Source organism: Varanus komodoensis, unplaced genomic scaffold, assembly GCF_004798865.1.
Source record: "Varanus komodoensis strain SLA01 unplaced genomic scaffold, ASM479886v1 scaffold56, whole genome shotgun sequence".
NCBI classification, from domain to species: Eukaryota; Metazoa; Chordata; class Lepidosauria; order Squamata; family Varanidae; genus Varanus; species Varanus komodoensis.
Genome location: NW_025336169.1, coordinates 408,886 through 426,142, shown reverse-complemented (window position 1 = coordinate 426,142; position 17,257 = coordinate 408,886). Strand labels below are relative to the sequence as shown.

General features: G+C 49.8%; 1 protein-coding gene across 3 annotated transcripts in view; it reads right to left on the bottom strand.

Annotated features, from left to right (window-relative positions):
• NOS1 (nitric oxide synthase 1) overlaps nucleotides 1-17,257 on the bottom strand; it is a 147,094-nt gene that overhangs the window by 90,280 nt on the left and 39,557 nt on the right. For 2 of the 3 annotated variants that reach the window (XM_044448855.1, XM_044448853.1), the window contains exon 1: nucleotides 11,783-11,943. The exons of the other annotated variant lie outside the window; for it this stretch is intronic. The gene's annotated coding sequence lies outside the window, so the exon portion shown is untranslated. Of the gene's footprint in view, nucleotides 1-11,782; nucleotides 11,944-17,257 lie in introns of those variants that run through there. 3 annotated transcript variants of the gene reach the window in all.

The window sequence follows — 17,257 nt, the reverse complement described above, 5'->3', positions numbered from 1 at the left end:
AAGCCTTCTTCCTTTTGTGCCATGCTGTTTTGAAGGGTGCCACCACCACAGAAGGATCAACTAACCAAGAGCTTCAGCAGCTCTTGTTCTTCATGGGGTTTTTCTTGCTTTTATGGTAGATCAATAAAGTAGATCTGCTTCTCTGTATTGCCAATGCAACTTGCCTTCCTGAGACTGTTGGCAGCTGGGGTGGGGGTGGGGGAGTGGTTTAAAGCAAGGCTGTGGTGCAACAGGAAAAGCCCCCCCCCACACACACACACATTTTCAGTGAGTATATGCATACAGCTTCATCTCTCTAGCATCTCCAGATCTGGCCAGAAAAATCCGTGCCTGAAATGCTGAAGAGCTGCTGCCAGTCCGTGTCAGCAATATTGGTCTAGATGGATCAAAGGTCTGAGTCTGAATATTGGAAGCATCTTCTGTTCTTGTATTGCTCTGCTTCCAGCATGAAGTGATGGAGCTGAGGTTTTCACTGTGAAGGGATACTTTCCTTAGCTATATTCCAGGCCCCTTCCTGGAATTTTCAACAGAAGGATGCAAGTCTAGCACAACTTAAGCTCAAAATATGTGATTGCTGCTCCAGATTAGAAGCACCAGACGTGCGGTGGAGGGTGTTGCGGGGAGGTTTTAGATGTTCATACCTAGCCATTTCTTCTCTCTAAATTCCATGCACATCCCAAACATGGGGACTAAAGAGGGAAAAAGGAGAGAAAAACTATTTAGGTGCCCATACATACGGGAAACATTCATGGCACCTAAAGGGGAAAGGGGGGATTAGGGGGAAAAGGTTACTAGCTGGCATTTTAGATAGAAGATCTTCACAATGTTAGAGAAAACTAATTTTGATGCACGTGGAGCATCTCCCCCGAGAGGAAGGCAAAGGACAAGTGAAACACACCCATCCGTTGCTTTCATTGATTTTTCTTTCTCTCCTTGCCAGCTGCTTTTATATGATTTCACGCAATGCAGCCTTTGTTTCGTTGGGTTTTGTGCCTTGTGTTGTTTCCCCCATTTTTATCATAAGCTGCCTTGCAAGGGCTTGCCCTGAAAGGTGGGCTAGAAATCTGTTATATTAAATAAATAAATAGAGACCCTTGCAGTCCCACATGGTTCGATGAAAACCTTAATCAGCAGCATAAAAGAAAACACTTCTGCACTCGCTAGGGGCTCAAAGAAATCAATTTGGAACAGGGATTGTACGAGACTGCTGACGGTTTGCCATTTTATGGCACCCTGGCCAAGATTTTAAGCTGAAATGTGTTAAAATCTGCATGTCACACACAGCATGCATTGCAGCAGTCCAGCCTTAGGGCCACGAGAGCCTCTCTCACTGGGCCAGGCTTAGGAGAAAGCAGGTCGGACGGGGAGGGTAGAGGGCCTTGCCCAGGCCCCTGGGACTCCAGTGGAAGTAACAGTCAGGGCTAGATGGACCCCCAGAATACGGACCCAATCTTTCAGAGAAGGGACTGAGCTTGTTCCCCTGACTGGAGAACCATGTGCCCACAGGGCTTCCCCCTGGCCAGGTTCCAGGCCCTCATCCAGCCCATCACTGAGTCTAGAAACGGATCTTATCCTTTGTGTAGGTATTTTTCCAAATGCCCGCTGCAACTGGGAGCATCTTTGAAATGTGCACATCTTTCTCTCGTGGATGACGGCGGAGCGTCTGGAGGCATTTTTAAGAAGTTTGCATTTTGTGGAATGCGTCCCCGCCCCACATTAGGTCTGCAAGATCACCTTGCAAGCTCGTGGAGTGCTGATTGCGCATTGGTGTCTGCAGTCTGGCCAGGAGATCGGAACTAGGTCCATCCCATCCAAAAACAAGCTCAAGAGACTGTCTCATGAACTGTAGGGACAGAGGACTCCAAATTAGATCTGAGCATTGTGGGTGGCCACGCAGGTGCAGGCATCTAACCCAGTTTTCTTTAATGTATGGGCTAAGCGATACGCTGCGTTACCTATGTTACACATGCCTTGTGTGTGTTAGTGTAAGCACGCGGGATGCTGATCCAGAGTGGACCATCAGATGGGGGGCCAGTTAAGCCTTCCTACCTGAGTCACTTCCTTCCACAATGCACCCCCTCCCTTTTGCTGTAATTGGTGTTAAGAGTATTTTCTCTCTTTTTAGCATCTGCTTTTGTGTGTGTGTGCGTGTGTGTGTGTGTGGTGTGGTGGTGGTGGGGGGAGACAGAGAGACAGAAACAGAAACAGAGAAACCAGTCTTTTTAGCATCTGCTTGTGTGTGTGTGTGTGTGTGTGGTGGGGGGGAGACAGAGAGACAGAAACTGAGACAGATTGAGAGAGAGAGAGAGAGAGAGAGAGAGAGAGACACCAATGCAGGAAAAGAAAGAAATGGAACGGAGTATCTGGAAAGCGGGCATGGCTGGCTACTTAGTGCTTGGAGCAGAACTATCCTGCACTGCAACATTTTGCAGGGCGCTTGGAGGTGTGCGACCTGTTGCAGCAGCAACTCTGGTCTGGCTAGAACTGGCCAGCACATGCCGCCCTGCGGTGCTCTCCTGCTTCTTGAGAATCAGCTTGGCAAGGGCTCCGCTGAACAGAGTTTAGGCACAGCGGGGCTTGCGGAGCCTGCTGGCATCCCTCCGAGAAAATGTGTCCACGCAAGGAGGAGGCCAAATTTGCTTCCTCCCTGCAACGGGCTCTCGATCCCCAGAGCAGTGTGCAATGAGCTGGTGCGCAGTGATGAGCTGAGGACAGAAGGACTGTGGTGTCCGGCCGGCACCTCCCTCCTGTCCTTTCGGGCAAACAAACCTTCCGTTGGGAATGAGAGTGCGATTGCCAGAACTGGGTTTCAGCCACCTCTGGTCTCAAACTGCTACCTGTTCCCTTATTCCAGGTGGAGGAGGATTTGGTTATGTGTGAACCGTATTTTTCCCATCCGTGCCCAAGATTTGGGAAGGGAAAGTAAAACAGTTGCAGACAGCTTGGCTGCGTTTGTTTGTTTGTACATTTATTCTTACAGGTATATCCCACCATTTCCCACCCTGTAAGGAAGCAAGCAGGTGCTCCACCCTTGTGCTGTGGGCCCCCTCCTACATGCACATGATGTGTCCCCTGAGCATGTACAGAACATCTCCCCATCGCTCCTGAGCAATCGCAAGCAATTCTTTTACATTTATACAGCTGAGAGTGAATGGCTGCCCCCGCCAGGAATTCAGCACAGACCGAAAAACCCATGAGAGTTAAACCCTACTTAGTTCAAAGAGAACTTGCGTTTAGCCTAATGATAAGACTTAGCAGGTTGTTAGGATAATTGTATCATAGCAACTTTTTACACAATAAACTCCAACTATGATCAAGTCAGCACCATTCCCCCACAGCATGAGTAATACCAAAATTTCTGTCTTTAAATATATGCACAGAGAGCAGAGCCATCAAGCAAGAGGGGCCATTGAGTGTGCCTCTGCAGCCAGTGCTCTGCATAGAAAATCAATTTTGCTACACCCAATTAAATCCACCTGTGACTGACTTCCAGAAGTGGGGTTCCTCACACATTCCAGCTTTTATCTTGAACATTACAGTAGTGATCTATAGTGATGAACCCTATCCCCAAATTGGTTCAGCACCATGGATAGCTCCTATAAAGCTGCAATGGGTCAGCATATGTCCTGAAGGCACACGAGGCATCCAGCGTGTTGCAGCGAAGCAGGTCTGGGGCTGACCTAACTTGGAGGGGAACCACATGGAGCTGCCTTTAGTTTCACAATGGGGGAAAAGTGGGATATAAATATAATAAATAAATAAGCTGTCCCACTGACATAAGTGTAACCAGCCTTCCCAGCTGAGTGACCAAAGCACAAATCCTTGCAGGATATCAAGGCAAGATTTCTAGAGAATGCATCCCGTTAGGAAGCAGGAACGACCGACACTTCAGGGCACAATTTTGCTACCAGCTAGCTGCAAGGCAGAGTAGCCAGACAGAAGATCTGCAGGTATACTGGGACCCCGAGTGCAGACACAGACAAGATACAGGCGACAACATGACGACAGTTTCCCCTACCACTGCTTAAAAGTAGCTACAATTTGTGATTGGAGTAACAGCCCTGGAAGAAATAATACAGACCCCTCTGTCACACCTGCATTCTCACCCCCTTCCATCCCCAGGGTTCATGCAAGCTAAAGGTAGGATTTAGATCCATAAAACAAGCCTGGGAATGCCAGGCTAAAGTTGTTCTTCTTGTTCCAATTAAAAAAATGTAGAAAGACTTCTCCACAACCGCTTTTAAATGGTGCAGAGGGCATCTTAAGGGATGCATCAGATGTGTTTTAGCTCTCGGAGAAGTGAGTTGGGCTTGAGAAGTACAGAAATGTGAGACACTTATTGTTGTCATTTTGACCAGAATGTATCTGGTGTGTCGCACCCTCGAACTGCATGCAAAACATCACCGGTTTTTGTGGCAGCAGATCCAGAAATGATGGCAACTAAACATAAAAGCTTATGAAAGCCACTTTGGGTTCCTCACAATAGGAAAAAGGTGGGATACAATGGTAATCATAAAATCATTTAAAAAGTGGTCAGAGTTGTTGCTTTTAAAAAGAACCATCATGCTCCTTTTTGATGGCTAGAAATACCCCCCCCACACACACACAGGTGTGTGTGTGTGTGTGTGTGTGTGTGTTTGGAAGGTGATATTCTCCAGGTGGTAGGCAGAAGAATAGCTTGACCTGAGAACCCACATGCTGTGGAGTTGTCTAAAACCAGTGTGCTCTGTCTCTCTGTCTCATTTTCCCTCTGTGCGCATGTGGAAGCTGCAGGAATTGTGCCGTTTGTGAATCTGATGCAAGGTCCCAGGTTGTGCTACTTAAAGTAGGAATCCATTTTCTCCTGATAGGTAAATAATCATGATTGAAGTTGCCAAAGGAAACTAAGCCCCACAGTACCGCTCTTGAGCTGCTCACCACCCAGCTTCAAAGGACTGGAGGACACCATAGACACCACCCCTAAGGCAGAGGGTCATTATAGGGAGAACTTATGGAGACGGACTGGAGACTCTGCTCTAATCTGGGTTCCAAGCAAAGCAAGCCAAAAACCCAACATGGACAGAAAAAGATCAAGGAAACATTGTGGATGGGAGAAGGGTTCTGTACGCCAGGAACCAGCCCCCTCAAGAGCAAAGTTATGACCGGCTTCCACCTGCAGGCAACCTACAATATTCTAAGGAAACACTGGAAAGGCAAAGATGCGAGAATGACAGCAACAAGAAAGACTTCCGCTACTGCTGATCAAGAGTGCTTGGCTATTTACATGGCAGGCTTGGCATTCCAGCCTGCTTTCATTCCAGCGACAGAGTCACCTCTCTGCACGCCACATTAACTCCTTCCCTCCCATGCTCAGAGGTGCACAGAATCACCACTTCATCATGCAGGGAGAAAGCAGCATGCAGTTCTGCCCTCTTGACTTTGTGCATCATATAAGAGCTCAAGGGACCAACGGGGAAAGAGATCTCTGATAAATGATGTAGCTTCAAAAGACCATCAGAACCTGTTAAGAAAGCAGGACAAGTTGCCGAGAGACTTGGGGACAGCTCCCGAGAAGCAAGCAAGTCTGAGCCATGCTTGTGCATGTGATAGGAGATAATTCCTATTCTAGATGTTTCCCTAGAGCCTAGAACCACCACAGAATGATCAGTCCTCCATGCTAATGTGTAGCATCCCCCAAACATGGTCTAAGGGCACACGGCATGACTGACTTGCTGGCAATAAGCGTGTTTGTTCTGGTTAGCCCCTGAGTCAGAAATCCTTCTGAGAACCTCACATGCACCACCAGGGTCCCACAATGGAAGAAATAGCAACCACCCATCCATCAGTTGTGTGTAAATCGCGTAGGGAAAATAATCCTTTGGATAAGAACCTATGTGGGAGAGAGAGTGTGGGATGCATTAATCCTCCAAGAAATCACAATTGGCTACCTAGAGAGATGGAGCCACTGCACAGAGTAGTCTGTGCTGGTACTCAATCACCTGAAACTGCTTTAAGGGCCCACCTGTGCAAGTGCAGACAGAAGAAAAGGCCCACTTGGCTGGCTGGGCATGATGAGAGCTGTACCCTTTTGTTCTGACGACTCTTGCACCGGATTATACCATGAGGTTTTGCAGCTGGGACGTGACGAATATCGCATGATGCCTGTTTACCCAGAAGAAAGCCCCAGTGCCTTCAAAGGGGCTTAACCCACAGGAAAATGCCCATAGGAATGTTGCTTCCCTGTATTAACCTTATTTGATTCCACCCGATAGCAAGCGCTCTCTGGGTGCTTCACAACCATTCCTAAACAGACCGTAGTGCAATGAAAAATAAGAATTTTCCAAAATGCAGCATTTAAAAGTTTTAAATTGCTTTTTAAAAAGCAGTTTAGTGGCTAAACAATATCTAATACAAATGATACCTGCTAGAAACTCAAAAGGTCGAAGGACTCCCACCAAGTCCTTAGATATTGTTAAATGCCTCCACACAGAGACTGTCTGAACCTGATGCCAAAAGGTTGACAGAATCAGTGCCAGTTGAGCCTCAGGGGGAGATCATTCCACAGTCAGGGGGCTATCACTCAGAAGACCCTCTCCCCTGATGCTATATTATAATATCATATATTATTACATATGCAGCTAAACAGGAGGTGCTATATTTTCAGAAGAAAACACCCCAGTTTTCTCAGTGAAGCTGTCTCTTGCGAAATCAGAAAGGGAGAGAAGAGAGAAATGCCTTTCTTTTTAAAACAACCTGTTTCAGCTACTTGAACAAGCAATTAAATTCAACAGACAATTTGCTGACATTATCAAGCGCTAGGTGATCTCACCTTGCGCAACAGGTCAACTCAGGTTTGTACAAATGATGCAAGCTGATCACCTGTATGCATGAGATAAACGGGCATTGCCTACAGGGAGTCGTGGCTTTACCACCTGTTCGAAACAGTTTACCTAAGATATTTTGCTCTGCAGTGGCCAAGCTCTCCTTTGGTCATTAAAACGAGACACCCAAACCATAAATTATCATCATTGCATTGCATTGTTATCCCACTAGTTTTTCCTACTGTGAAAAGGAGTGGAGAAGTGGATACGGGGGAGATATTAAATCCCCGAATCTTTCTATGATTGCTGCAGTTCTTTTTCTGCTTTGCACATGCTCACCACACTCCAGGAAAGCTCCGGTTTATTCCTTTGCATCACGAGTATCGTAGATACTGTCTTGAAGTCTTCAAGGGCTGTTGCAGAGCTTGCACTCCAAGAATAAAGTGCAATTTGGAGTGACTTCTTCTGCACTAATCCCTGAACTTTCTTTGACATAAATGTTTTTCATCCTTGCTCATATACTATGCTTCTGGCAGAACATCTCCAGCTCAGATCCCAAGGCTCCTCTGTGGCTGATCCTCTAACGAAGAGTCGCTTTTGCTTTAAAGGTTTACCGTGTTGGCTGTGGTTAAAAATGCATGTGACCCTCTTTCCCAAAATGAGGTTTCTTGTGTGTTTCTGAGCTATTTCCTGGGAGATCTATGAGCAGTACTTAAATGCAACCTTTTCACCTGGTAGGAGAGAATAGATGAGTTGGTGCTGCAGGGGATGAATGAAGAATGTGGGGAAAGGGGGAATAGGCCATGTGGTGTTGAGGTTAAAGTGCTGGAGTGGGTTTAGTGTGCAGTGCAAACCTACAGATGCTTATTCAAAAGAAATTCCCTCTGAGCTCAGAGGGACTGATTTCCAGGAAAATGGGTGCAGGATTGGAGCCTCAAAGGCAAGAAGCAGAAGCTCTGAGCGTCCAGAGCAGATACCTAGAAATAGAGCAGGGCGAGGGAAGCCGTGAAAATCTTTGGCTATGAAAATCAGTGGGTGACTTGGGGCCAGTCGCTGCCTCATCACCTACCTTGCAGGGTTGCTGTGAGGATAAAATGGAGAGGAAGAAGAGGACAACAGGTAGGATGCAATTGTAATGCAATAACAATGGTTTAGGGCTTGGGTGTTCTGCTTTAATTTGCAGCTAGATTCCACTTCCCCGACGCAACACTTTCCAAATCTTGGTGAGGTTGCAATTCTTTATCTTGTGGAAACAGAACCTCAGACTGAAAGGGAACAGACGGTGAAGGTGTTGAGCTCGCCTAACTGGGCTGGAGTTCCGGCACTGAGTTCCACAGTGTAGCAGCCAGCTTGGGTGGGCTGCCTCACAATCTCAGCATTCTATGCCGAATCTTCCGTATTGAAACAAAGCCCTTTCCACCCCAAGTCTCTTGATGTTGTGTCTTAGATCATATGTCTGCCAGCAGGAACTGTTTTGTTTAACTGATTGCACATAAGCTGCTCCAGAAGCCTTTTTGGCTGAGAAAGCAGGACAAAAATAATTCAAATAAACAGATAACTAATGAACAGCTAGAGCTAGGCAGCAATATTTTGCTTACTCGCTTGGAAGTAAGTCCTATTGAACTCAGTGGGGTTGGTTTCTGAGTAGACATGGCATGCTGTCATGGCATGATCCTAAAACATATTTAGATAGGAACAAATCCCTCTGAGCAAAATGGATTAGTCTCAAGTTTAGCCACTTAGTGCAAACCCATGTCAGTCAATTGGGCTAGGCTAATCATGGCTACCTTTAGCCCCATTGAAGTTAATGGGATTTTTTCTAACCATGACTAGCTCCAAATCAAGGAGAATTACTTCTAGACATGCATACAACTGCTGCTTTTGTTATATATTTACACACACACACACACACGGTTAAGATCTTGCAGACAGAAACAACTAGAATTGCTGAGCAGGCTTGGAAATACTAACTTTAGACTTTGGGCTGGAAAGACGGTCTTCTGAGGCAATCGGTCATTTTCAGTTTTTTCCCTGACGAATTCCTTAGGAAAAAGGCAACGATGTGAATTTACCAATAAAACTACGGTATGCCAACCCCAGGACACATCAGCTCCGAAGCCAATATGTTAGAACAAACTGGATGTTACCATCGGTCCTGGCTGGCTAGCACAGGAAGCAAAAGAGATGTCAACGCATGACATGAATGATCGGCTAGTGTGCAGTGCAAACCTACAGATGCTTATTCAAAAGAAATTCCTTCTGAGCTCAGAGGGACTGATTTCCAGGAAAAAGGGTGCAGGACTGGAGCCTTAAAGGCGAGAAGCAGAAGCTCTGAACTTCCAGAGCAGATGCCCAGAAGTAGAGCAGGGCGAGGGGAGCTGTCCGAGGTCCTGATCTTGGCCAGAGGTACAGAATGCACTGCAAGGGAGGGAGGAAGAGGTGTCCGGGCATCTAGCTAAAAGTCACAAGGGTGTCCACCGCTCCCCAGAATAGCGCACGCACCCCAAACTTGGTGCCCTTGAAATATGCAATTCTAGAATTCCTGAATACTAGCTATGCTGGCTGGGGCTGAGAGGAGGAGAAACTCCGGACATCTAGAGGGTTCTATGTTGAGGAAGACTGACCTAGAGAATGATGTGGGGACAGCCCCTTCTTCGAAGGCTTCCCCTACACACCCACCAAGAGTGTCCATGAAATTGCTTTACCCTGCACACTTTGCTTCCCTCATCTACTTTGCCACCCAGACTGCCCAATTTCTCACCTCGCTGGTGGGCACCCCAGTGAGCAGGCAGCTTGCAAGCTCCAACCTTGGAAACAGGAATGATGCTGAAAGAACTGCGGTTGGGTGGGGAATGGAGCCATGGGAAGGACAGAGGGGAAGGGGAAAGCCGCCGGTTGTTAGAGAGCGCCGGGCTGGCTGATGGCTCCTAAGGCACTGGGTTTCCTTACCCATTTGCACCTTTATTTTGGGCTTCATAGGCACTCTCCGCAGTGCTTCATGGTGGTGAACCTATTCAGGGTTGGAGTGGAACACCATGTGTAGCACCTTATAAAGCTCAAAATAAGAGCTGCCATGGATGAGAAGCCCTGTCGATACAGGAGTCATCACCCTCCCCTGCAAACTGGGACTCGAGTCTGTCTCGAGTTGGAGGCAGCCCTCCAAGGATGAGCCTTCTTTGAACAAGGGGCCACATTTCCCCAAACCCTCTCGGTCGAACTTTTGGGCTTAGTAAGATTTAGCCCCCTTTTTGCATCGCTCACTCTGCCGCTTTAAGTAAACATGGTGAGATGTGGGGGGGATGCTTTCTAGTCATCATAAATGCCCCCCATCTGGACCCACGGCAACCCAGACCCATAGCTCCAACCAGGGCACATGGGCAATAACCCATGCTGCTCTCTTGGTTAGCACAACAGGAAAGCCCTCCCCTCTTGGAACTGGGTTCAAATCCCAATCAACAGGAAGGACTGATTCCCTTTCCCCCGGGTTCCCGTCTGCAAAACAGGAAGAGAAGAAAACCTGATCTACTGTTGCCAGCGACCCAGAAACAATGTTTACTGAAAATCCTAAATTAGGTGCGACCTCCCCTCCTCCAGCCCCCAGTCTACCTTGCTTCCTTTCCCTTTCTCCTACTGTACACTCGCGTTCCCTTTGTTTTTTCCCTTCTCCCCACCCCATCCTTTCATCTCCTTCCAGATGGAAAAGGTTAATTTATGGAGACTAATTCTGTCTGGTTGTCGAACAGCTTTTCCCCCCACGTGAAAAGCAAGAAGCAGCTGTACAGATATTGCTGCAGGTTCTAGAACGATGGAGCCTTCCTTCGGGGTAGAAAGGAACGGGCGAGCAGGACCGACACGAGGCCCGTTCTGCTAAACCCCGAAGGCAGGAAGTTCTTCAGCTACCATCGGATGCTTAGCAGAGAACAGGAAATATATTGTTTTATTATACGCTGAACCCACCCAGTCACAAAAGTTCTCTGGACAAACGAGGTGGAAGTCCGGGTAGGGAGAGCTAGGGGTTAATCTGAGTCCCTGGATGTATTTCAGCGGTGGGTCTGCCAACCAGAAAACAAGTGCCTCTGCGCGCACGCAGAGTGCTTTCACCTCACCCGCGGGAGGGCTGACCAAGCGAGCCACGCTCGCCCGCCACCTGGAGCCAGCGCAAAGCCCGGACTGCACCGCACCCGGGCGGCGATCGTGCGCTGAGCAAACGGGGAAGAGAATCTGCTCAGTCCGGACTCCTCTTTCGGCCCCGGGATGGTCCGCTTGGCCGCCCAGCCTGCAAAGCACCGGAGCCACCCCGGCAGCGCCTGCACCGGGAATCCCCGCCTTATCAGTGGGAGCGCCGGCGCGCCTTCCGAAGGGCAGCGCTCCGCCGTTCGCTGAGCTCCCTGAACCGAGCCGGCTTTTCGGGCAGCTACAATTCTCGGACCTCCAGCCGCCCCCGCCCCACCCACCGGGTTCTTGCTTTGCTGATCGGATGGTTTCCTCGCAAGCGCCGAGGCGGCGCTGGAAAGTTCACGCTCGCAGCGCAATCCCGCGCGTGCTTCCTTGGAAAGAGCCTCCGTTGACTTCAATGGGAGTTCCGTCCAGGTAAGCGAGTGTGCAGGACTGGGGCTTAACCTTCCCCCGGCCCCCCTCACTTACTCCCTTGGTCTAAGACGAATACAGGCTGGACCCCAGAATCTCACCGCCCCATCCAAAAAACCGTCATACGCGCGCCGGGTCCCAGCCTTACATGGCAAGCCACGAGTGCCCCTGAGCGTGTGCCAAGCGCCGACTGCCATCTCTTGACCAGACAGGAGGCCAAGATTTCGAGGTGTGGGGCGGACGGCGAGTGCAGGGCAGGCGCTGTAACTGGGTTGAGCCCCGGCGCCGTGGAACGAACCACCAGAACCCCAAACCCGCACTCCGATGAAGCCCGTTAACTCGGAAGCGGAGCAACTTGCTCCGCTCCAGGAGCCGCTCTTCGCGGGCGCACTCACCTGGGGCGCGGCGGAGCGACTCCCTTCGGCGCGGCGGCGGCGGAGCGGACCACCAGCCTCGCAGCCTTCCAGGGCGATCCCGCCTTCTCCTCCGCCCCTTGGCGGCTGCCACCGCGCCTCCTTCTCCTCCTCCGCTGTCCTGCCCCGGGAAGAGGCAGTGCCGCTTGCTTGCTTTTTTGTTTTCCCCCCGGGGCGGGTGGGGGGGGGGAACAGGCGGGCTGCCCAACCGGCCGGTGGGCTAACTGAGCCACGCTGCGCCTCCGCTTCGCTCGCCGGGCCTCCTTTATGCGCTCTGCGCTGAACCGAATTAAGCCGGAGGGCCAACCACGGGGGCGCAGCCAGAGACACGCGGCTCCATCCGGAAAAAAAATGCTTTTATATAAGCGCGTCAGCTCCACGCCCCGAATCAAACTCCTTCTCCAGGCAAAGAGCTGGGAGGAGCGCGCTCTCGCCTCCTCGCCCCCGCCCCCCCACAACAAAACACCCGTGCCCCAGACCTGCTGGCGATTCCAAGGGAAGCGAGGCAAAGCTGCCTCCCTACAGCCCACTGGACAATGTGGGACAAGGGTCCAGGCGACCAACTCCGGCCTGTTCACCTGGCATGACCTCCCCCCACCCCGCCCCCAAGCAAAGTGGGACTTTGGTCTGAGCAAACGCCTGGGATCCTGGCACGAGGCTCCGGGCAGGTCCCTCCATCCTTACGCACACGAGCCTGGGAGCGTGTCCCACTGGAAACACTAGGAATGGCTTTGGAGTCACTGCACAGGTGCCCTTGCTGCATCGGGCGTACCTGTGGCTTGGGTAGAGCAAGCTAAGCCACGTTTACCTGGAGGGAAATGCTACCTCATTCAATGGTGCTTCCTCCCACATAAGCACGCACAGAACCAACCCTGAAGAAGGGACTAGCTGCCCAGCTTAGGCACGGTTTGGTCCAGATTAATAAGGCAATCCGAGGCTTTTATGTGGGAGGAGGCACCACTGAAGTTGGCGAGATTTACTTCTGAGTAAATATGTGAAGGCACAGGGAGCTGCCTTTACCTCGATCACCAGCACTGCAGATGAGAAGCCCAAGATAAAACAGAAGGAAGGTGAGCACTGACAGAAAAATCTGTCAGTGCTCACCTTCCTTGTCAGGGAAGGTGATGGGTAGAAACAAAAGCTCAGCTCAGCTCAGCTCCCCACAGTGGCTACTGAAGTCCACCCAGATTCCTTCCAAATGCCCAAAGGATGGAGAGCCATGCCTGTCTAGAATGAGTGAGACAGGGATGTACCTGCATCTAATTTTAAAGTAGAACTTCCAACATGCAGATGTTTGAAACAAGTATCTCAACCATGTCGTCACTCCTCTGCATTTCTGCCATCTTCTCCTGGGACAAACTTCAGGAGAATTAGTTATCTCACAACAGTCCTGTGAGGTAGGATAGACTGAGTGAGAGAAGAGGGGACGGGAGCTTAAGAGCACGAATTTCAGATAAGTGGGTTTCTCTGTGTGTTTGTGTCTCACAATGTTCCACTCATCTTCATGGGGGTGCTACAGCCACATAGGTGGACAAGATGCCTGCACTCACCTGCAATCATTTTTTTTTAAAACCAATAATTCCAAAAGGCCCTAAACCATGTTTTCAAGTTCAGCACTGCTTCAAATCTGCCTTGATAACTAAGCAGACAATTTAAGCTACCAAATAAAGCCAAATAAACAGTAATGGTAAAAAAAAAAATGCCATTCTGATGTTTTCCAGCTGGTGCCATTATTGGTCGTTCTTATTCTTCTGTGTCAAACTTGGTGCTAGAATGTATTTCTTCCATGATTTATTTTTACTATTAATGCTTTATCTGTGTATGGCTTTCAGGTGTTCAAACTTTGTCACTTGTGGAGTGGTGAGCAGAAAGTGGGCCTCTACGTATTCTGGGCCTCAGCTCCCAGATTTTCTCACCACTGGATATGCTGGCGGGGCCTTGTGGGAGCTGGTGGAGAATCCGCAGAATTATTCCACATAAATAATGAGAGCGAGAGAGGCTTGTTGAAGATTGGGTGAGGAGAATTCAGATAATCCAGTCATGGGAAACAGGACTAGCTCCAGGCTTGTGGGGCATTTAGGGGTGGAACTGCACAACATCCAGGGAATCCCCAAACAATGGATCCTCAGGAAAAGGGGCTGAAGCCGGGGAGAAGAGAGATTTCACAGAATCATAGAATAGTAGAGTTGGAAGGGGCCATGAAGGCCATCAAGTCCAACCCCATGCTGTTGCAGGACACCATGTTGCACCATCCGAGTCAGATGGCTGTCCAGTCTCTTTTTGAAAGTCTCCAGTGTGGGAGAGCCCACCACCCCTCCAGGCAGCTGGTCCCGCTGCCATATTGCTCTGAGAGTGAGGAAGCTTTTCCTGACGTCCAGCCTGAATCTGGGTTGTCACAACTGGATTATTCCGTGTCCTACACTCTGGTATGAGCAAGGAGAGACCTTGACCTTCCTCTTTGTGACAGCCTTTGAGTTGGACCCACATGGGCCACAGGTGGCTCTCAGACCTGAGGTTCCGCACCCAGGCGATGCTGGATCATGCCACATGCAAATGCACTATCATTTTAAGGCTATCATTTTAAGAGAGCTCAAAGGGGAGGACCCCACCTCTCCTGTTATAAAAATGGATGGGGGTGGCTAAAGGAGTGCCAGACAAGGTCAGTGGTTGGGGGGTGCGTGAGTGCTGCGTGATCCCCCCCGCTTTACCCACACCTTCTTAAGTACCACAGTCACATTTGACATCATCCCTCAAGTCTTTGTAATTGTTCTGCATTTCCATGGCAACACACTGCATGCACATACACACATACATACGGATATATATACACAAAGTCTGTTCTTCATCAAGAGTTCTCCCTTTCACCTGATCAAAAAGAAAGAAAGGAGGAGGGAGGGAGATGGGCCTGAGCTGAAGGGCTCTTGCACTTGGCAAGCACAATCCAGCCAAGACAGGGCTGCTTTGGAAAAGACCAACTTCCAGAAGGGTTGCCCCAAAAAACAATGGCGAGATGCAGCTTGCAAGGACTGGCTGGCCCTTGTATGCTCTTTCCAGCTTGGACAAAGGTCCCTAACATCAGCGCAACATTTCCAGAGGAAGAATCAGAAAGGGCAGCTGCTGCTCGCATATCCCCAAACCAGTGTCTGTTTTAGTTTTTGGGAGCCCGTATTCCAAGCCAGAAGAACATAAGGGAAGCCTTGCTGGATCAGACCCGAGGATCAGACTCCCTGCACATGGTGGCAAATCAGCTGCCCACAGGACCCCTCCAGCAGAGTGGGTGCAAGACCTCCTCCTGCCCAAGCTCCGTAGCAACTGGTGTGCACAAGCTTGCCACCTTGGTAAAGCAGGTAGTCCGTGGCCAGCAAGGTTGGTAGCCATTGATAACAAGAACCATTGATAACAAGAGCCAAACAAGAGCTGCTTGGTCTCTCTCGAGCAGCACTGTCAACTTTGAGCCAGTACGGCTGATTCTGAGAGGAGTCAGGCAGGGCTTCCATTCTGGCGCTACCAGAATAGCAGTGACTGAAGCAGGGATGTTCTGTATGAAAGCAGGTGTCCGTCCACTGAGCTATGCCTGCCTCTTTGAAGGACCAGCTCTCTGGGTTGCCGAGCCCTTTGGAGAAGGGCCCCCAACAGTTTTTGGAGCTGAGCTCTGAGAAGACCATGGGTCCACCCAGGTCAGATTACTGGCTTTGTCAGTGGCTCTCCAGCATTTCCTGCCAGCATTTTTCTTTCCCTGTCTGAAGATATCAGGGCCAGAAGCGAGCAGCATTTGAATACAATGTCCCTGAGCTATAACCCCTCTCTTACAGGAACTTGAATGAAGAAGAGCAGGCTTCTAAGCACGTACAGGACATCTTCCTCTTCATCCAGGCATAAATGGGATAAATTGGTGGGACATACAGTGCAGTTCAATTGGATACATGGAAGTCAAATCCCAGCCAATTCAGAAAGTACTTTGTGCAACATGATTGGTCAGTTGAGGATGTCTATAAAAGGTTTATAAGGTCTGATAAATGTTCCTTCCATTTCTCCTTCTGCAAGGAACCCAAGGCAGCTTACAGAGCCCTCCCCCTCCCACTGTATCCTCACAACAATCCTGTAAGTTTGTTTAGGCTGAGAGTGACTGGCCCAAAGTCTCCCAGTGAACTTCATGGCCAAGTGGAGACTAAGAACCCAGATCTAGGAACAAGCCGCAACTCCACACGCACCCAACACAGGAGCCAATTCCCATACAATGCAGGAGGCCTTACTTCCAAGTAGACATAGAACAGGGGCACACAGCTCCAGTGCTCTGCCCCACCTTCCAAAAGCTACCAACCTGGAGACTAACCAAGCACCAGAACGTGCAAATTTGACCTAGCTGGAATCCACCTCTTTATTCTAATTGGAAATAATCGGGAATCCCTTATCAAAACCCACAAATCCTTCCAGACTCCCTTCTCCCATCTTAGCCATATCAAGACCTCCTTGTGGCCTTCTGAAAACAAGAGCAGTGGGAGGAAGACCCCCCCCACCCCCGCAGGCCTCCCCTCCTTGAAATTCACACCTGGAAAGATCTCCACCAGGGAAGCCTGAAGAGGATCGATTTGCCAGTGGAGCATTCGCTCTGCATTTGGAAGGTTCCAAGCTGCATTCGCAGCAGAGAACCGGGGACTAGGGGGTCAGCAGACACACCCCTCCATGGTGCTCAGTGGTGATGCGCAAGGCAAGATATGACTTCAGTGCCCCTGGCAGGAAGCTGCCTAGCTGTGGTTTAATGCCTCCAGCTTTGGAGAGGCCTCAGCATCCTTGGGTAGCTTCAGCAAGCAGCTCTCATGGGCAGAGTTTCTCCTAGCTTCAGCTATGGGCGTAATTAAAAGATGATGCTGATGCTCTAGCCAAACTCTGTTCCCTGTCTGGAACCCTGAAGAATCAGCCCAGTTCATGTAGATGGTACTGGGAAAGCAGGCCAGGAATCCAGTGGGCAAAGGCAGATTCATCCGGATGCCCTTCATACTGGACCCACATGGGAAACTGACTTCTGCCAAGTCCCATGGAAATGGTGCAGGGATGTTCAGTACTCCCATTGTTCCCCCTAGTGGGACATGTGTAAAGACAGGAACATCTTCATTTTTTCCTTCTGTCCCCAAACACCCTGAGTTCGGTCCAGGTTGATGGCAGATTAACTGCCCCCACCTTTCCATGGCTGCCCCTCCAGGCCCCTGAAAAGGCTGCACAGATAGCTAGGATAGCCTGCTGAATGGGATGAGCTGTGGGGGAAGGAAGCCCCCCCTCCCTCAGCAGATGGAGCTTTCCTTCTGCTACCAGAGTCCTTCCCGTCCCTTCTCACAGATCCAGGCCCTTATTTTCATACCATGTTTTTTAAATTATATCGCCGCCTACAGAGGACTTTGCAGTACTGCGAAAGTTCATCTGCCTGTCCCTGATTTTATCCCTTTGACAGCCCTGTGAGGT